Source organism: Gymnoscopelus braueri, assembly GCF_963280865.1.
Source record: "Gymnoscopelus braueri genome assembly, chromosome: 3".
Classification (NCBI taxonomy): Eukaryota; Metazoa; Chordata; class Actinopteri; order Myctophiformes; family Myctophidae; genus Gymnoscopelus; species Gymnoscopelus braueri.
Window position 1 is genome coordinate 18704786 of NC_137612.1, and position 20651 is coordinate 18725436.

At 43.3% G+C, this 20651-nt stretch overlaps 1 protein-coding gene across 9 annotated transcripts in view; it reads right to left on the minus strand.

Moving 5' to 3' along the window:
* Positions 1–20651, minus strand: part of foxp1b (forkhead box P1b) — a 184188-nt gene that overhangs the window by 115175 nt on the left and 48362 nt on the right. For 7 of the 9 annotated variants that reach the window (XM_080420968.1, XM_080420967.1, XM_080420971.1 and 4 more), the window contains exon 4: positions 8335–8401. The exons of 1 other annotated variant lie outside the window; for it this stretch is intronic. The gene's annotated coding sequence lies outside the window, so the exon portion shown is untranslated. Of the gene's footprint in view, positions 1–8334; positions 8402–10865; positions 10889–20651 lie in introns of those variants that run through there. One more of the 9 variants, XM_080420965.1, reaches the window with a different exon arrangement.

Here is a 20651-nt window from a genome sequence, read left to right on the forward strand (position 1 = left end):
CTCTCACCTGAGGGTGTACATCAACAGTACACTCTCAGGGTAGAGTTTAAAGGAGTAGTTCACCCCAAAAATTACTTATTTTCTATCAATTACACACCCCATGAAGCCTTGAATTCATGGAGATTGTTTTGTTTTTGGCGCATTCCTAAGCCAATAATTTGATGACCGGGTGGCTGCTCAGTAGGAGACTCCGCATTTTTGGCTCAGGAATGCGACAAAAAACAAAAAATCTCCCGGAATTCGAGGCTTTATGGGGTGTGTAATTGATAGAAAATAAGTCACTGTTTGGGTGAACTACTCTTTTAAATCTATGAGCTGGAGAGTTGGAGACACTGAGTAGGAAAACCTGATCAGATTCAAGCAGGTGGTTTTAGTTTGGATCTTTTAACAACGCGTAATGACATGTTTCCTTTTATTTGGGAAAACCTGTTACGTGCACAGATGAGAGATTTCAAACAAAATGACAACGCATGATATTGAGTGAAGGCCCGTTCCAGTTCTCACAACTGATGCCTCTCAAACGGCACATATTATTCAAAAATAATACGTCGCGTTGATTACATTTGGTCTTTAACCCATTAAAACCGGGGAACGCATCTGTGTAACCACTTAAACCATTATTTTATACTTTGGCTATTCAAAAATAGCAAATATACAAGCTCATAGCGGGGCACCGAGTGCCGCGCTATGAGCTTGTAGATCTGCTATTTTTGAAAAATCTTGAACATTTGTGCAAATCTATATATTTTTAATAAACATTTTTAACTAAAATCTTTGCTTCTGAGGGTCCCTGGAAGAAAATATTTTGAGATGGAGGTCGGCTGCCAAATGGCCTACATATCATTTTGGGGGTCCTTGACATGAAAAAGTTTGAAGGATTAGGATTAGGATTTAGAAGACATTAGATGCGTTCCCAGATTGAATGGGATTACAATAAAATAATATAGAAGCCGAGCATCATCATCATCATCAACATCATCATCATAATACGATGCCAAAGAGGCAGAGTGAAATGCATGTGTATTCAAAGGTCAAAGTTAAGAACATATCACATGACGCCCTGTTTGATCCCGGGCCAAGTATTTTCCCAAGGCTGCTACGGCTCTTCGTCCTGTGTAAATCACCAACGTCTGACCTTCTACATTCCTCATGGCCGCTCCTCCCATTCATCCGCGGGCCCAGATAATACTGGGCAAATATCATAAACGTGAGGATTTTAGAATTGAGGTGAGGTGAGGGGCTGCTATCATCCTGCACCCACTGGGGAAAAGCAAGGCTCTGTGCATACTGCTGGAAGCCCCCCGACCCCTCCACCCTCCACCTAATTCCACCTAGCCACAAAACTAGCCTAGTGGTTAAGGTAGCCTGACCCTCCCTACCAGCTAATAGCTCACATATTGACTTTCCGTCGAGAATAAAACTAGGATATTAAGCCAGGCGCTCTGGGGGTGGGGGGGGGGTGGTATAAAGACGAGTTTCAGTCAAAACTTTCACTTTAACCCATTAAGACCCGAGGCCGATTCTACAAATGTCTCCTAAATCCCAACAGTATTCTGATAAACTTAATGTTTCTATATCAGTGGTGGTCAATCTCTTTCATGTCAAGGACCCCCAAAATGATATGAATTTATCTATTTAGTTCCAGGGACCCCCCAGAAGCAAAGATTTGAGTTAAAAATGTTCGCTTTAAAAATATATATATTCAAAGATTTCACACAATTTCAAGATTTTTCAAAAATAGCAGATCTACAAGCTCATAGCGCGGCACTCGGTGCCGCGCTATGAGCTTGTAGATCTGCTATTTTTGAATAGCCAAAGTGTAAAATAATGCTTTTTAGCTCAAATCTAAAAATGACACAGATGCGTTCCAGGTCTTGAAGGGTTAACTTGCATCACTGATCGTTCCAACGCAAGAAGAAAAGAAAAGAAGAATGAAGGATTTCGAGTCGATAGAAACACAAGCGTCTCTAGAATGCTGGATCTGTGATGCCGTAACCCGGGGACTTTCCGGTTCTTTGCAGGCTGAGATGATCTCATCCCAGGGAGTGATACACAGTCTCTAGTGTCGGTGAGATGACTCTAGTTCAAACGTGGCCGCGGTGCGGGGGTGCTGCGTTGGGGGGGCATGACCTGCAGCTGAACCGGGCCCCCTGCATCAGGGCCTCTGTGGCCAGGAGGACACAACAGCCCCCACAGCCCCTCCAAACACATCACTCTTTACCCCACACACACACACACACACACACACACACACACACACACACACACTGCCACCCCCTGATAAATAACTAAACACAGCAAACAGTGAGCCATCAGTCAATCTATACACATAGACATAGCTAACACCAGGATAGTGAAAGAGATGGATGGATGGGGAGATGCACAAATAAAGAGAGAGAGAGAGAGAGAGAGAGAGAGAGAGAGAGAGAGAGAGAGAGAGAGAGAGAGAGAGAGAGAGAGAGAGAGATGGGAAAGGGGGGGGGATATGTTGAGGGCATGAAACAACTCTACAGGGCAGAGTGGATAAATATCACACAGGAGCCTGAGCCAAGCGCTGTGGAAGACTGAGCGCTTGGAAGACTGTGAAAGCTGGGGCTTTTTTTTTTTTTTTTTGCAGAGCTGTGACATTTGTTTCTTATTGTCTAAGTGGCAGTTAAAAGCGTCTCCCCGCGAGGGCCCCTCGGCTCTTGCCCCGGGCCGCTTTAACAGGGAGGTAACCATATTAGGACGTGTATGGTAAAGTAAACAATAACATAGTTGCAATGAGATGGAAATTTTTCAGCTAATGGTGTTTGTCATTCCTGTTTTCAGTGAGCTGAGAGGCCCTGTTTTTTTCTTCTTCTTCTTTTGAGTCGACCAGGGAGAGACTTTGTTTATGAAAACAACGCAGGAGCCAAGGCTGAAACCGGCACACACACACACACAAAAAAACACTGTAAATAAATATCGGTTTAGAAAAATGCCTCTGCCTTTCTCGTTCCATTACATTAAATAAACCCGCATCTGGGATGAAAAGGGTCCTCCGCTCTCGTCCCTGCCTCTGAGAGGGAGAGAGGGCTCTGCTTCAAGTGCATCTTTTAAGTGTCTAATTCTAATTCAACATCTTAAATATTTTAACACACTAATTTATTTGACAATCCAACACGGAGGAGGGGGGGGGGGGGGCTAATTGGCAACGATGTATGACGTGAATTAGAGCGGTCCACCAACTTGCGGTTGAATGAAATAAAGGGGGAGATTATTTGATATGTCTGGGTCGGAAGGTTCCATTTCTCACTAATCTTAACGGCATGTCTGGCTATTTAAAAGCAATGTAGCACTCACTCTGCTTTATGTTTCGCTGGGTACTCTTCACCCCCTTTCCTTTTTTGGCTCCCCGTCACCACTTTTATCTTTTCCAGGTTAGAGAAAAGGCATGACTGTATGTTTTTGTATGGAAGTGTGGAAAACAAAGCCCTCCTCAATTTTTTCCAGCTCATGTTCATGCAATGAATGCTCTCCTACAGCACTAACTTTACTCAAAAACACAGTTCTTTCCCTCAGCTCCCATCTGATAAAACAGCTAAATCTGCTGGTTTGGCCCTGGTTTGTAGGTTCAGTAAGCGCTGACATTTCAAAATGCGCTATGAGAGGACTAAGGTCAACTCAAAAGGACACAGACAATTAAAGCCACTTCACTTACACACTCTCCACGTGTTTGCATTCTTTGTTTGGGGTTTGTTTCCCGCTTCTCTCCGGCTCTCCGGCCAGCCGCCTTCTCGTGCCTGATTTATACTTTTATACTTTATAAGTGTGCGTCAGTATCGCACACTAAACTAGCCAAGACCCCGATCTACAAGACCCACAACGCAATGCAGTGTGACACGTTGTGAGCTTGTAGATCGACTGTTTTCGGTGCGAGACACCGGCGTGTAACTAAATATAAATCAGGCTTCAAGACCCACTCTTAATCTCACACCCCAAAAAATGCAAGCTGTTTATTTGCGTAGGGCTAAAGCCATTCCATTAAGTAGCTCCACCAGGTGCTCTGTCCCTAAAAGGGATTTGTTTTCTGAAATAAATGGAGAAAGCCACAGACTGCCAAAGTAATATTGACTATGACGTGAATGCAGCAAAGTAAAAAAAACATCCAAATAGGAACCAAGACTCAATGTAGGCCTTTTTCTTTTTATTCCCTTACATAGTCACAGTTCTGTGCTATTTACACTGGAGGCGAAATCATATACACACATTCTTATATGTCAGTACAAAATGGTATACAAATGTGTACCATTGACAACATATGAGAATATATTGATGTATTATGTGCATGAGAGAACAAATAGAACGCATTCCTTTAATATACTAACAGCAGGTTACTTAACCCATTAAGACCGGGAACGCATCTGTGTCACTTTTAGATTTCTTTAGGCTATTCAAAAATAGCAGATATACAAGCTCATAGCGCGGCACCTAGTGCCGCGCTATGAGCTTGTAGATCTGCTATTTTTGAAAAATCTTGAACTTTCTTTTTTTGATTTTTTTCAAAAAACTGTTAGGATTTAGATTTTTTTAAAGAATCGCCTCAGGTATTAATGGGTTAAAAAACAACAACATTTATCGTGTGTTGTCTGCTGGCTCTGACCTTATCCAAAGAAATACTCTGGGTAGTCAAAGACCAAAAATCTACCGAAATTATTAATTCCATTTCACCTTTTCTGTGGCAGAGAAAGCAAGCCCAAGTCAAAGTGCCTAGAAATGAGAGAGAGAGAGAGAGAGAGAACGCTTTGACACATTCTCTCACTTTGATTTCTTTTCATCTTGCTGTAAAAGACAAGTCATCTGCAGGTGAAATTTGCTTACTTTCCGTCACCTCAGTCAATCTCGCACAAAGACTGTCACGCTGGCCGTCTGCACCCCGGTAGCAGCCTGACATTATCAAAGCTGCTCACTCTTTTTAGACGGACCGCAGTTTATACATCCATCAATATCTTCCAAAGCAACAGAAGACCTGTCTGCGTGACGTTGATAGAAAAATAGATTGAAACTTGCCAAACACATTTTTTTTCCCCCTCTCTCCCCACCAAAAGAAGGTATTTTTAAGTAGCTTTCTAGATAACACATCTGCGATAACACTATCAGTACAATTCCGTCTACTTTACCACAGATGATAATTCACATGAAAGTCACCGGAAATGCAAGACAGCGAGAGAGAAAAAAATAAAAAAGAATGCTGCTCTATTCTCTGACTGACTATGTTCAGGCATACGTTTACCTGTGCAACCTGTTTATACAGACAATAAAGAGAGCATGCTATCTGACAGAGCCCCTTTTGATAGTGTCTGAGACTACCACAGGAGCAGTGCATCTGATAGCGGAAAGCAGACTGAAGGCCAGGTGATGCTGTTTAGAAGGATCCGACACTTCCTGTGATCTCAATCGACAGGAAAAAGGGAGAGAAGAAATAATCAGACCCGCATCACAGCGCTTCTACCTTGTTCTCCGCTGTGCTGAAGCTAATGTTTCATTTTCTTAAAGGCCTTGCATCTATTTTGCCTGTCAGTGTTTTTAACTACAGCGGCCAAGCTCAGAGAGTAGATTACGGTACTTATAGTGCATGAAAAACACGCCAACAAAACTGCTTGTGACAGAAACGTTTAACTTTCTTGCTAGCAATCTCCCCCATGTGGCACTTTCGCTACAGCGAGTTGTTTATTATGTTCCGAGCTAGGCAAAAGCGATTAAAGGAGCTCTTAAGAATCAAAGCGTTATAAATGCATGGAAACACAGCCGGCTGTAAATGCCACAGAATTAGAAGCTTACCAGGCCTAATACTAATACATGGCAATTTTCAGCTTGATGCTGATATAAAGAAATTAGTTTTTTTAAGTAAGCAATAAATGCAGTCAAGGGAACTATTACAGAAGCCCTTGTTCATCCCAGCATAAATCTACACGTGACCTTTCCTTGGGTCCAACTCATGAATTCACTTGTTTATTCTCAATACTTCCATTAAAAAAAAAAGAAACAAAGATAACTCCAACCAGCTAAGACCAAAGCAATCGTCTCTGTGATCTTCAGAGGCGTCCTCATTTACAGCACAGCGAGCAATGCAACCGCTGTTTGCATGATTCGTTCCTCCCTCCGTTATATGGACTCATGAAATTCAAATGAAGTCCAGCTCGAGAGTCGAGGGTGTTTAGAAGCTATATCAAGACGGAGAAACACATTTTGGGCTTCTGAAGCTTCCTCTAGACCTAGGGCCTTTCCTCTGTAAACTTGAATATCATCAGGTCTGAAGAAACTGCCCACTAGAAAGAAACAGGCCCATACAATATGTGGCCCACTTAATCCAAGACAGCCCCTATCAGTGAGAGTTAGTCATATGATGGTAATTGTTCCAATGTGGCTACACGCCATCCTTACACTGCAAAATCCTGAGTGTTAATTTGACAAATGGAACCAAACTGACCTGTAAGGGTCAATTTGGTTCCATTTGTAGACTCTCTGAGTTAAATTAACACAACCATTTTTTACTGTGTAGTGAAATCAAGCTATATTCTGAGCAACTAATTCCTTATTCTTAAGTAAAGGCATAAGTAAACATATAGCCAATATACAAAGGTTTCTACACATGCAACATATCACACATTCAGTCTTTCTCTCTTTCTCTAGTCTTTCATAGAGACACACAGGAATGGAGATTTTCTGCTTTAAGCTCGATTGCACTTTAGAAAGGCTTTAAACACTGAGGCAAACTAATCCCATAAGCTGCCAAGGGGATTTTTTTTGCATTGGTGATGCAATCAAAATCACATTGGAAAGTTGTGTCAATAATTAGGCTGATTTTGCCACATTAACATTAATTACACAATCATTTGGAAGATTCCAGGGCCGATCACGCATCTGGAGCAGCCAGCTGCAGGCCTGCTGGTATGGACCTGTTTTATAAGACTATGCAGAGAATGCACACCAGATAAATATCGACATCCCTTCTTTCATTTTTCCCCCCTCTCCATGCATTTTTTCCTCCTAGCCTCTGTTTTCCAAATGTGTCTGTGATTGACTGAATTAAAGGAGAGAAGTACAGGCTATTTAGCATGCTGTGGATGATGAGAGCTTCCCCACTTGGATGGACGAGCTCACGAGCCTCATTCAAATCCTGCAGCCATTACTTAATGATGGCAGTTAATGCTGATTTTGTCCTACTCTGGGGCTCAACGCAAACAGAGGGAGCAGCAAAGTTATGACCTTCGCAAACAAGCTTTGTCGATTGACTGTGGTCACAAACATCTAGCAACGTTACTGCCCCCACTGTACAGCATTTATTTACCACAGTATGTGCATAGTCTATCTACCTACAAGTCACAACATGCTATAGGAAGATAATGTGAAGAGGAAAAGAGAGAGCGAGGGAGAGAAGAGAGGGAGGGAGCAAGAGAGAGAGAGAGGAGGGAGGGATATGGGGTAAGTAAGAGTAAGTAAAATAGAGATAGAGATCAACAGACACATACAGAAAAAGAGAGAGAGAGAGAGAAAGAGAGAGCATCTCAGTCTGATGGGCTGTGTGAGACAGAACACAGAACACAGACGCTCCTCTGGAGCCCTGGGCTCCTGATGTGTCAACACCCCCCTGACACACACACACAAAACCCATCCCAATGGCAGCTCACATCCTGGGGCCCCTAAACTTTCAGAGATAGGGGTAAGGGGTGTGAGTGGCGAACGCAAGCTATCCACTAAAGCAGCCGTGCTACACTGCTACTGATAGAGAGATTGATTGAATCCTGAAAATGACATGAAAGTCATGCACAAATAGACAGACGGGAGGGAATATTACCATATTTCAGCTCTTTGCTTTGCTTTCACGATACAGACGACATGTCAAACTACACAACACTGGACTATCAGCCTGGATACGACACAGGACTTCTGTTCAGGATTATCTTTGAATAGTAGCAGTCACCCGTGTTCAAGTTCTCGTTTCTTTATAGTAATTACCGTAACACAGAGTTAAAGAAGCATACAAAAACCCACAACAACAACAATGGGTGATCTAACTAACCACAGCAACAATTCACCAAAACAAAAGAATATAAGTCCTTTTGTAACCTGTGGGCAAAAGATCCCTTGATGAAGTACTCACCATGCCTCTCTCAAATGAGCCTCTATTCCACCGGTTCACAGAGTGCACCTGTAGTGCTTTTCTCTCCTTCTCGCAAAAGAAAAAAAAAAAAGAACACAAAAAAACAAACAAGGCAACCCGCACAGCTTTCAGTTAATTATTAAGCCAATTCAATACAGCGTTCTCCCTCAATGCACGGACTGCAGTCTGGTGAATGATTATGTGTTTACCTTCCACAAGGGCTTGCTTATTTAAAGCAATCTTCAGTTCCAGCCGTGTAACTGCAGCCTCCTTGCCCTACGGACACAAGACAGAGAATTTGTTCTAGTTATATGAAATAATTACCACCACAGACCACAAGAAAGAAAATAAACAACACCTGTCATCTGCACTCACAACAACGCAATTCAGATAGAGAGCAAAACAAACTAAATCAATGTATATTGGGAAGACTGCCTGAACCAGTCCGCCCACTGCTTGCTGCAGCTATTGACCAGAATTGATGATAGCAATACACACAGTATCATACGTGTTGTGGGATATCATCAGCAGGACATCGATGCTGTTGTTTTTCCCTGTTTCTACACTGTTTGTACACAAAGCCAGTGTGTTTCCTCTCTCCCAAGGCACCGTCGGTGGCCCAGGATGACAAGAGAAAAAGTGGCCCTCTGCTCACCCTTCCTACTGTAGCCTACTCCTCTGGTCACTGTCAGCCACGTCCGAGACATTTCCATCTGCCTGATAAGTAGTACTACGCTCATGATAGACGATAAAAACAACACACACACAATAACGAACGAACAATGGAGCCGTCTGATGTGCGTGTGTGACAGTTTATTTGCAAGACAAAAACTTTTGTTTTATATTCCTCCCTGCAGATATGGGATGCCTTGCTTTTCATGAGAGCTGGAGTCACAGATGGCCCCACCTGGTGGTGGACTATACCCCCGCCTGGTCCTCACATGCAACTCCCCTAGAGTAGCCTACACCGTCCCCCCCCCCCCTCTCCACCCCCTGCTCAGCATGCATGTAGCATTCCAAACTGAGCACTCAACCCAGGCAAGGAATGATGAAGGGAGAAAAAAATGCAACAAAATCTTATTTTTATGGTAAACTGAGAAGTGACTATGGGCCAATATCTCAGGTGCATTTGAATAAAAGCATTAAAGCATATCCAAATATGAAAGAAAGAAAGAAAGAGAAAAACGCGCACACACGCACACACACCCTCCAGACTCGCTCGCTGTTCTTTTGGGCCGTTTACATTTGGCAGTCAAAACTGTGGCCAGGCGTTTGTGCAGATTTTAAGTGTTTATCTAAAGCAGGCTGTGCATAGATAAAAACATGCGCTGGCTGAGCCTTGCCCGGTTTCAGCATTAATTATGTGTTAAATGCCCTCGTTGAAAACGCGAGTCAACATTCAACTCACTCTGAACTCCGCCGTGGGGGTCGAACCATCATCGAAAATGGACCGTTCCCACACAAGTCCCCTATTATTCTGATTCATTACCTTTCAATTAACATATCATCAATGGCATCGTAAATCAATAGTAAGCGATGACAAATGACAGATATTTTCTGTTGCGTACATTACTAAAGAGATAATTGTCTCCAATTCTAAATTCACAGGGCTGTAATATTGCCATTTAGATCAGCGGGGGGGTAGAGAGCACAAGACGAGAATAAACAAACGCACATTGCTTCGCCCCAGTCGGGAGAAGCCCATCACACTGAGATTTTAGGCAAGAGAAGAACTCCCGGTCGAGATAATTACCCTCCTAGGTGGCTTATGTGCACGCTCAGTGAGACACCCGGGATAATGCCCGATTTATACTTGGTTGTGCACTATGTCACACACACCGGAAATAGCTGATTTACAAACTCCCAACACGTCGCTCTGCGATGTGTTTGACTGTTTGTGAGCTTGGAAAACTTTTGGTGCACGACACCGGCACGCAACTAAGTATAAATCCCCCTTAAGGAATCAAAACGCAGACAAAGACAAAAGCAACCCAATGTGTCAAAACATAGACGATGTATAAGTAGGAAAAGCATGTCAGTTACTGTATGTACATAACTATTGAATGTCCATTCTGTATGGAAATGGAGTTGGCTCCATTTGAGTAATTGTGGAAAAACAAGCAAACTGTATTTTCAGAGAGAATGGAGAATCATCAGGGTTTTTTTTTTCTTTTTGCTTTGCCATGGCTATGAACTATCAGGGTTATATTCGAATGTGAACAAAGACTCATTTTATTCTGTGCACAAACTAGTGAAGTGGACCCAGTCCCATCCCATTCATTGTATATGTGTGTGTGTGTGTGTGTGTGTGTGTGTGTGTGTGTGTGTGTGTGTGTGTGTGTGTGTGTGTGTGTGTGTATGCAGTGTGGTGGGGCATCACTGCTCCACAATATGCTCTCTAGTCCCCAGTTTGTTATCAGTGGCTGTGGCTTTGTTGTAAGATCACATGTTCAAAATATGAATTAATACCCCTCCACTGAAATGCACCCAATCCCAACAAAAGGCCCTGCATCCACTCTGGAACGCCACTTCAGCCCATCTAATGGACAGGCTCTCCTCTCTCTCTCTCTCTCTCGCTCTCTCTCTCTCTTCATGCCAAGCAGGGAAGAAAAAAAACGAGGGGTTCCATGAATATTTACCACTAAGTAAAGTTTTTCCATTAATTACTCTAAGCATGCTTAATACTATATCTGTGGCTACTTCTGTGGCGGCTCGTTAATGAACTTTCACACATCATTACCATATTAATTAATGCTCAACTCGATGGCTGTCAATAGGATGCTGCCAGACTCGTCTCCTGGTCCTTTTCGGTCTTTGTCCGGGGGAGCTCCGATCACTCAGTGATGATGGCACCCGAATCAATCTACTGTGTCAATTTATCATGCCATAGTCACAGAGTAAAAAAAACAAACAAACCACACGAAACAACAGTACTTCTCAAAGCTAAATGGCTAGCTGGATCAGCACAGAGAGTGCAGTATAAATAAGAGGGCGTAGAAGACTCAGTGATATCTATATACAGGGCCATTGGTGTTTGTTTTTAGGGTGTGTGCAGGAGATTTTCCAAGTCACTGTCTGTGCTCTGGAACACAGGAAAATCTAAAGCATGACTCATTTTCTCAACAAACGCAGCTGCTTGCTTACTGTACATGTGATCTCCTAAAGGGGCTGACTGCACATTATTTTCTCCCTCGTTTCTCTCACACTTTTATTAAGACGGACTTATTCAATGAAAAACATAACTGAGTCTCGTAAAAAAGGGGGGAAAAAACTGTCTTTTGAAGGAAAAAGCAGCGACACAAGTGGAGCGTATTTTTCTCTTTTTGATGCGATTGGCAGAATCCTGGTATTATATTGTACACCCACACAGACTGTAAACAACAGCACTTTCTGACACGAAAACAGGCTCCAAACCCACCAATTAAACTTTACTTTGCTCCAACCAGGCCCTTTTCAGGGGACTTTTTTTTTCTCCCCTCTCTCCCCTCTTCGTATTTTTTTTTTTCTAGGCTGAAAAGGCAACAGTGCAGTCTGGTGAATGTCAGGCCTGTCTGATCCCCCCCCCCCACCACCACCACCAGATTCTTTGGACCTGCCCTCACGTTTTGCTGAGCTAAGAACAAAGTACACAGAGCACAGAGCAGCACACAGGGAGCTTTGCAACCTTAATACCAAGGAAGTGGAATTTCACTCCAAACCCAAAACAAACAAGGCGGTGCATTTCTTTACACTATTTAAATGTTAACAGAGATCTTTGAATACAGGCATCCCCCCACCCCCAAATCACGCCGTTCGCTGTCTACCGAGATCCTAATCTATTGATCGGCTGAGCAAAATAATTAGAAAACTTAACTTTGCGTGTACTTTTGCTCTCATCCGCCTCTGATAACTTACAGATGGGACGGCAAAGGAGACACACTCAGACAATGTGGCACACACTACGGTGGCACAAAGTCTCACTTTGAACGACACGTGAAACTGGATCCGTGGTTGGCCACACAGAGACGCCCGTTCAGTGCCCGTCGCACATGCACCACCGCACACAAAGGGCAAGCGTACGGTACGGCGTGCATTATGCAATCCTATTTTTACGGCCAATTCCTTTCCGCCCTGTTGAGTAGGAGGACTGTCAATTTCTGCCCCCCCGGCCATATCAGGTTTCCAGCGTCTCCCAGGTCCCTGCTATGCCCCTGCCTCTCTCTCTCTCTCCCACCACAGATCCTGTGCGCTATTAATATCAATAAGCGGCAGATTCCATTTCCCCGGATGAAGAGTGAGAACGAGTGAGACGAGGAAGTGAAACCATCGTGCCATCACAGCGGGGGTTACCACTTACTATCACCGCAGTGCCTACATGCCCACACACACACACACACACACACAATGCCAGTCTCCTCTGTGTGAATACTAGCAAACAGCTGGGCTGCTCTTAACCCATTCAATCCGGGAACGCATCTGTGTCATTTTAGATTTCTTTGGCTATTCAAAAATAGCAGATATATAAGCTCATAGTGAGCTTGTAGATCTGCTATTTTTGAAAATTCTTGAACATTTTTGCAAATATTTCAATATTCTTTTAAAGCATTTACACTAAATTTTTTGCTTCTGGGGGTCCCTGGAACAAAATATTTTGAGATGGGGGTCTGTGGTCAAATACATTTTTACAATACATTTTTTGTTGTTTGGTTGCTAGATCAGTGGAACTCCAACTTTTTCATGTCATGGACCACCCATAATTATATGTATTTGGCTGCGGACCCCCCCCCCCCCCCCCATCTCAAAATATGTTGTTCCAGGGACCCCCAGAAGCAAAGATTTGAGTTAAAATGTTTCACAATTTTTCAAAACCCCCCCAAAAAAAGCTCATAGCGCAGCACTCGGTGCCGTGCTATGAGCTTGTATATCTGCTATTTTTGAATAGCCAAAGTATAAAATATGGATAAAGTGGCAGATTTCCAAGCTCACAAACAGCGTTCCCTGGGTTTGAATGGGTTAAAGTGACATTTCACATTATTAGAGCAGTTTCACCTTATTGCTCGCATACCTTTGTTATTAGTTCATGTTACAGTCAACCAACAACATCTGCTACCTCTGGGAGTCTGTGCTCTCCCTCCCACATTCAGACGCCCCTGTCTTTTCTATTGCTCCATTCATTCACACACTGTGTTCTGAAAACCCCACTGAACGTCTCATTCCTAAGTCGTGTAAGCAGTGGAGACAGGTGACCTGGTAGAGTAACATGAATGATTTTGATTATACGGTCTTTTTCCCCATGTGTTAACATTCACCTCTTCACACACTGACCCCATGGGCAGCCATACAAGACACCAACAAGCTCGTCGGGACGGTTACAAATAGGGGTTTTTGAGATCAAGCCAGGAGTAGTAGGGATAGAACCAGGAACCTTTCCGATTCCCTGGCAAGTACTCTAGTTCATTGGTTCTTAAAGTGGGGTCCGGGGACCCCAAGTGGTCCTTGGGGGGGTACCAGGGGGTCCCCAGCAAAATGTGTTAATATATGTTATTATTTTAACCACTTTAACCATGTTATACTTTGGCTATTCAAAAATAGCAGCACTACAAGCTCATAGCGCGTCACTTCGTGCCGCACTATGAGCTTGTAGATCTGCTATTTTTGAAGAATCTTGAACATTTGTGAAAATCGTTGAATTTCATTTTAAAAAGCGAATTTATTTTAACACAAATCTTTGCTTCTGGGTGTCCCTGGAACAAAACGTTTCAGATGGGGGTCCGTGGCCAAACACAGACCAAACTGGGGGTCCTTGACTTGAAAGTTTGAGAACCACTGGTTTAGTTAGTTGTACGTCATAAGGAAAATAACGTATTTCTTATTATCGTGAAATGGTTGATCACAATCATGTGTGCCGTACTTGTATTAAATTGATACTTGACAACAATCGACGATACAAAAAGAATGAGCGAGTGGACATGAGGAGATTTGAGGATGCAGGAAAAGCAGCACGTCCACCTCTGTTCACCCCCGCATCCCTGTGATAATGAATGATGATCATAGACATAGTACAGTACATTATTATTCTGCCTGTAAATGGTAGCTTTCATACAGTAGCTGTTTCCTCAGCAGACCATTCGTTCTCCTCTTTTTTATTTCAAGGGGTTAAGTTACAGTCGTCTGCTATATTGATCATTCTCAGCAACATGTGAGAACGCCTCTCCTACTGCCTATGCCGGCAACGTATGCTAATTAGTTTCCCGAAAAATGTTAACGGTATCCATATCTGAACATAGCTTGAGATAGAGTAGGATTTTTTCAAACTGGAATGTGTGCGAGTGACTGGACAATTCCCAGGGCAGTCCCGAAGGCTTTGGTTGCCTGCTCATGGACTCATGAAGTGACACGCCTACTAAAAGAGTGATTCATGTTCCGCCAAAGTGACACATCAGGCCTTTAAGTGTTTCATCAACATGACAGGCATTCAGTAATCAGTCTCATTTGACAAAGAAACACATCTCTAATCAGCCACCATTCATTACACTCACCTATAGTGCATGCACACACACACACACACACACACACACACACACACACACACACAGTACCATCCCATAAAAGGTAGGAGGAGAGAGAGAGAGAGAGAGAGAGTGAGAGAGAGAGAGAGCAATAAAACCTTTAAAGACTTACCCATGAACAGTGAAACAGACTTTCATCACTATCATGAAACTCGGTCCCTCACATTCATGCACATTCCCTCCACAGATAAAGTGTTTGTTGCTTTTCTCTTTTTTTTTGTCCACTTCTGAAGGCAAGAGGAGAAAATGTGCCAGTGACACCAGAAGGTACGGAGCTGCAGTAGTAGTAGTAGTAGTAGTAGTAGAAGTAGCAGCACTAGTAGCATTAGAAGTTGTGTGGTATAGTTGAGTGTGAGCAAGAGACTGCGTTGAGTGAACTGGAGTCCAGGGCTCCAGTGTAGAGGACTGTCTGGAAGGTATGTGGTCTAAACACAACAAAAGCCGGTGCCTTGCTCTAGATTAAATATGCAGGAAGAAGGGCCCCTTTACATAAACACAAACACTCAGCAAATGAAGAACTGGTACAGAGCGTCACACGCCCCGCTGAGAGCCCTACCTGTCCCGGCCTCTTTTAATTAGAAAAGGGCAGGCAGAACGAATGGACATCAACGCGGTCACACGAAGCGGAGAGAAGAGAACGTAGAGAATAATACTCCAGCGGGGCATTATTGAGAGCATTATGAAAGTTGGGGAAAATTGCGTGAGCCCCACCTAGCATGCCTACTTTAGAGATAAGTAAGACACTCGTATCGCCCTTCCACCTCGTACAATTTTCATCTTTCCATCTCATTAGGTAGAAAACGAGCATTCTTCGCTCGATGGATGCACAAATTCACACCTTGTTTTTTCATCTCATTTACAGCATTCTTCTGACTACTAATACAATCTGTAAAATGCAACAAAATGACTCTCTGCTTCTTTAAATAAAAAATGAACTAAGTGGCATTGTACGCATGGCATGGAATTCATTTTTTTTCTTTTTTTTTTACCAAGATACCCAATAATTACAGCCTTCAACTCTAATTAAAATTTCCAATATCTAATTTAATTAATTAAACTGGGTCATTTTTGGTGGGGATTCTTCATTAAATTATGTCCAGTGGAACAAAAAAATAAACCTACAATGCACCTTTCATTCATCTCCATGAGTGTTCCTTCCTAGAGACACCTCCTAGTACGGGGGGGGGGGGGCATTCAAATAAATAAAAGCCCAATTTCAATAGGCAGGAAAAAAGTGACTTGGACCGGCATCCATTGTCCACATCTTACTTTCTAAAGACCCTCTGTGTCTCACCCACTTCCCTACTTCCTTCCTTCCCTCACTTGCTCCCTCCCATCCCATCTCCATCCCTCTGCCTCCCACCCTCTTCCTTCCGCTCACTCATTCTCTCTCTCCGTCTCTCTCTCTCTCTATCTCCCTCTTTCGGGATATGAATGCAGAATCTCGCGGTAGTGTGAAGAGACTCCTGGAGAACGCCTGCCTGCCTGCCTGGATCTGTCAGAGAGTGTCATGGCTTAAAAAACCCCGTAGTGAACCGAGGAGAACGGGAGCTGAGCCGAGCTTCTCTCCCAATGAAAGAAAAGAGAGAGAGAGAGAGGGGGGGGGGGGCGACTCTGGCGTGCTGGCTTTTAGATGCTGAGTGACACATACTGATGTGGCCAGTCAAAGATGTCATTTTCATGTGAGCCCCTCTCAAACAGAGCAGAGAGAGAGAGAGAGAGAGAGAGAGAGAGAGAGAGAGAGAGAGAGAGAGAGAGAGAAGGGAGGGAGGATCTTGAGAAAGAGGAGGAGGGCAGGCACTGGGTGACGGAGGTAGTAAGGAGAGGTAAGGAGAGGAAGGGAGGTATTAGAAGGGAGGGAAGGGGAGGGGAGGTAAGAGACGAGGGAGAGAGAGAGCGATAGGGAGAGAAAGGAGAGTGAAAGAGAGTGAGAGGGCAGAGCAGAAATGAGACCTCTGGAATATAAACAGGGTGTAGAGTTTCAAAGACAGGGGGGGGGGGGGGGGGCAGGCATTCCATTGTTCAAGCCAATTATCAGTGGAAAATAATAACAACAGATGGATCCAGAACGGCCAACTTATGCCGGAGCGCCATGGCGCTGGAGAGCAGATGATGAAATGTGAGAGTTCTGTTGGGGAGGTGGGGTGTGTGTGTGTGTGTGTGTGTGTGTGTGTGTGTGTGTGTGTGTGTGTGTGTGTGTGTGTGTGTGTGTGTGTGTGTGTGTGTGTGTGTGTGTGTGTGTGTGTGTGTCCTACATCTCACACACACACACACACAGCTCCATGCACCAGATGTGAACTTCCACAAGGACAGTTTAATATGTGCTTTCTGGTCACCACTTGTGCTGTGTTGCGACCGTTCCAAGCATACCAGACAATGAACGGCTCAAAAAAAAAAGAAGATAAAAAAAAGAAGGTCAAAACCCACCCTGCCGTAGTGTTCAAAGGAGGCGTCTCGTCTCCACGGGCAATCCCAAAGTTAAGACGATACATATGGCTCCCGTGTTTGCCGTGTGATAAATTCAAAAATCGCCATGCTCCTTTTCATGTTGAACACCGAAGGGGTCATTTGCAGATCGTGGAACACATGTTAGTTTGTGTTCCCGGCGGTTAACGGGGGCACATGTAAGGAGGAGCTGTAAGCAACAGTACAAACATGATGTACTGATTGGAATGAGGACCCAGAGGACCCCCTCGGTTCCAAAACAGCACCACATCCCCAGATGACCTGTTGCCATGTTTTTTATTTAATTTCCCCCTGTTCCTGGGTTACCTTTGCACACACACACACACACAACAACAGCAAGAATGCACAGCGGCTTAAGTGCTGAGAATAGTGAACCTCATTGACTTGGGTGGAGAGATCCCTCATATCGGTCGCACACTGACAGGCGGGGTGAGGGGAGGGGAGGTGGGTGGTGGAGGAGGGGGTGTTCCAACCTTAAAACAAAACCAATTCTCTGTGTGCCTTGTCAAGGGGTGGGAGATGTCTGCAGATAGCAGCACAAAAGATGTGCCCTTCCTTTTCAGGGGAAAAGAGACGTTTTCGTTTCATTAACTCCAGACTAAAGCGTAATTATCTCCCTATAGACCTTAATCACCAGCAGAAGGAGAATAGAACAAAAAAGCAGTTTCTACTTCAGTCATTAAAGTTTTTTTTTTTATGTGTGTGTTGTTCTTCTCCCCCTCTCCCTTCCTTTAGACAAACCCATCAAATGATGTTAAAGGATTGCGAGGGCCACGCGCAGCAAAACGTCCCACTTTCAAATACTTACTGTCAAGAGAGCATGAAAGCAGGCGTGCTATCTAGTTGATAATTCCTGCATGAAATACTGGGTCCTTTGCTTTGGGCCCGGCATCATCTCTGCACACTATTTATCTGTCTCCGGCCACGGAGGACAAGAGGGCAAGAGAGGGCCACTGGACCGTCCTCCCACTCCGAGGCAGAGGTCACTGGAGTGGCGAGTGAGAATAATCGAGCGCGCTTGAAATAAAACGTAGCTGAGCGCAAACAGAACATTTCATAATCTGTGTGTATAGTATACTATATATTCTGAATGAATAACATTGCTGGAAGGTCCTTGTAATGCTGCACCCCACATGGCAAATTCCTCAAGGATTCCATAAAAGGATTTCCAAAGGACGAAAAAAAAAAAAAAAAAAAAGATTTAATTAGCTTGTGAAAAATAATTGCCATTAGAAAATCTCGATAAATGGGGTTGAGGCGTTTTGCTGGAGCACACACAAAAAAAGAAAAACGTCTTATTTTTGGACGGAGAGGAGACAAAGAGTTTTCAAACAGGAACCGTCAGGCCATCAGTCGTTTTAGTGCACTGACACCGAGGTCGAGTTAATTAGACTATTGTCATTTTAACCCATTAAGACCTGGAACTGTGTCATTTTTAGATTTGAGCTAAAAAGCATTATTTTACACTTTAGGCTATTCAAAAATAGCAGATATACAAGCTCATAGCGCGGCACCGAGTGCCGCGCTATGAGCTTGCATATCTGCTATTTTTGAAAAATCATGAAAATGTGTGCAAATCTTTCAACATAATATATTTTTAAAGCGAACATTTTTAACTCAAATCTTTGCTTCTGGGGGTCCCTGGAACAAAATATTTTGATGGGGGTCCGCGGCCAAATACATCTAATTTTGGGGGTCCTTGACATGAAAAAGATTGAGCACCACTGATACAGAAACATGCGTTTTTCAGAATGCTGTTGAGATTTAGGAGACATGTAGAATCGGCTTCAGGTCTCAATGGGTTAATCAGGACAGCACGGCGGCCATCGCTTTCTGAAAGAGCTAGTGGACTTGAAAAGGCTGAGGGATTTGGTGTGTGTGTGTGTGTGTGTGTGTGTGTGTGTGTGTGTCTGTGTCTGTGTCTGTGTGTGTGCGTGCAAGTGCATGCATGCATGTGCATGTGCATGTTTGTGCACAGTAGGTATGTAAAATATTCATGCGTTTTTGACTGTGTGTGTGTGTATGTACAGTATGCAGGCGCACACGCACGCATGCGTGTGTGTGTGTGTGTGTGTGTGTGTGGAGAGAGAGGAAGGCGGTGTTATGGGTTGAGTATGGTCTGTCTCTCTCTCACATGCTTAGAACATTAACCCTTTAAGACCTGAGGCAATTCTTTTAAAAAAATCTAAATCCTAACAGTTTTTGGAAAAAAAATCTAAATTTTTTTTTTTCACGATTTTTCAAAAATAGCAGATCTACAAGTTCATAGCGCGGCACTCGGTGCCGCGCTATGAACTTGTATATCTGCTATTTTTGAATAGCCAAAGACATCTAAAGTGACACAGATGCGTTCCAGGTATTAATGGGTTAATGAGCTTGAGTCACACCAAGGAAACAAAGGCGCCTGAAGGATCACCAGGGGAAACTACTCGCCTTTGCTCTGCTCATGTCTCTGTTCATTTGAAAATAATTTAAATATCAAATATTTGAAATAATTTGCCTCTCCCTGGCTATCAGATTGTGAATAGCTAGACTTTCATGCCTTCTTTATTATGCTCTTTGCTAGCATTAGCATTTAAAACATAATTAAAGTAGCCATATTTTTCAAGGTGCTTACCATTATGGTGACGATAATGGCTTATTTTCTCCTGATTTCCATATTTTGTGAATACAATGGAACGATTGTAATAACAAACCGAGGAGGTGCTAAGAATATATCAAATCTTTGCTGAATACGACTAATCTAAAGACGGGTTTAATCAAAACTGACAAAAGAACAGATTTAACCTCCTCTAGGCTCACTGGATTCACTTCATGTCAACTCTAGTAGGGAATAATTAAATAAAACAGGATAAAAAAGACATTTTTTTGACAGAAAAAAACATGGTTCAGCCTCATCCTGCCTCATTTGAGCTCAGCCTCTGGCCCCTAGACGAGGATTTTATTACATATGGTCACTCCGGAGCTCTGCCAATCATTGAGGGCGTTAATTTAACTCTGAGAGTGTAACCAAATGGAGTGTACAATTGGATAGATTAACACTAAAGACTTGGCTGTGCAATATTAAAACCATAACATCTTTGGAACTTTCTCCCTGGCTGCGGTTCAGCTTACTCAGTGAGTCAGTGACAAAGGTCACCTGCAGACAAATGCGTTTGACCTTCACCCCCAGGCGGGACACTACTTTCAGCCCCAGGGCAGGACTGGCCAATGACATTAGCTGAGCATTCAAGCGAACAGTTGGCTACTACAATATTTCATATTGAACAATCTAGACTAGAGTGAAACTTCTGGGACAAATGGAATGGCCTGCGCGAATTTGACTTCACATTGCCTTTCACTGTGTCTGTTTATGATTACATTAATAGTTCTCCGAGTTCATCGTTTTCAACATCAGCCATGAATATTTCACAGGGTTTTAATATTAATCTGATCAGAAATTAACTTCTCTCAATAATTCAATACACACAAATTAATAATTCAGTAAAAGAATGTTAACTTCAACAACTCAC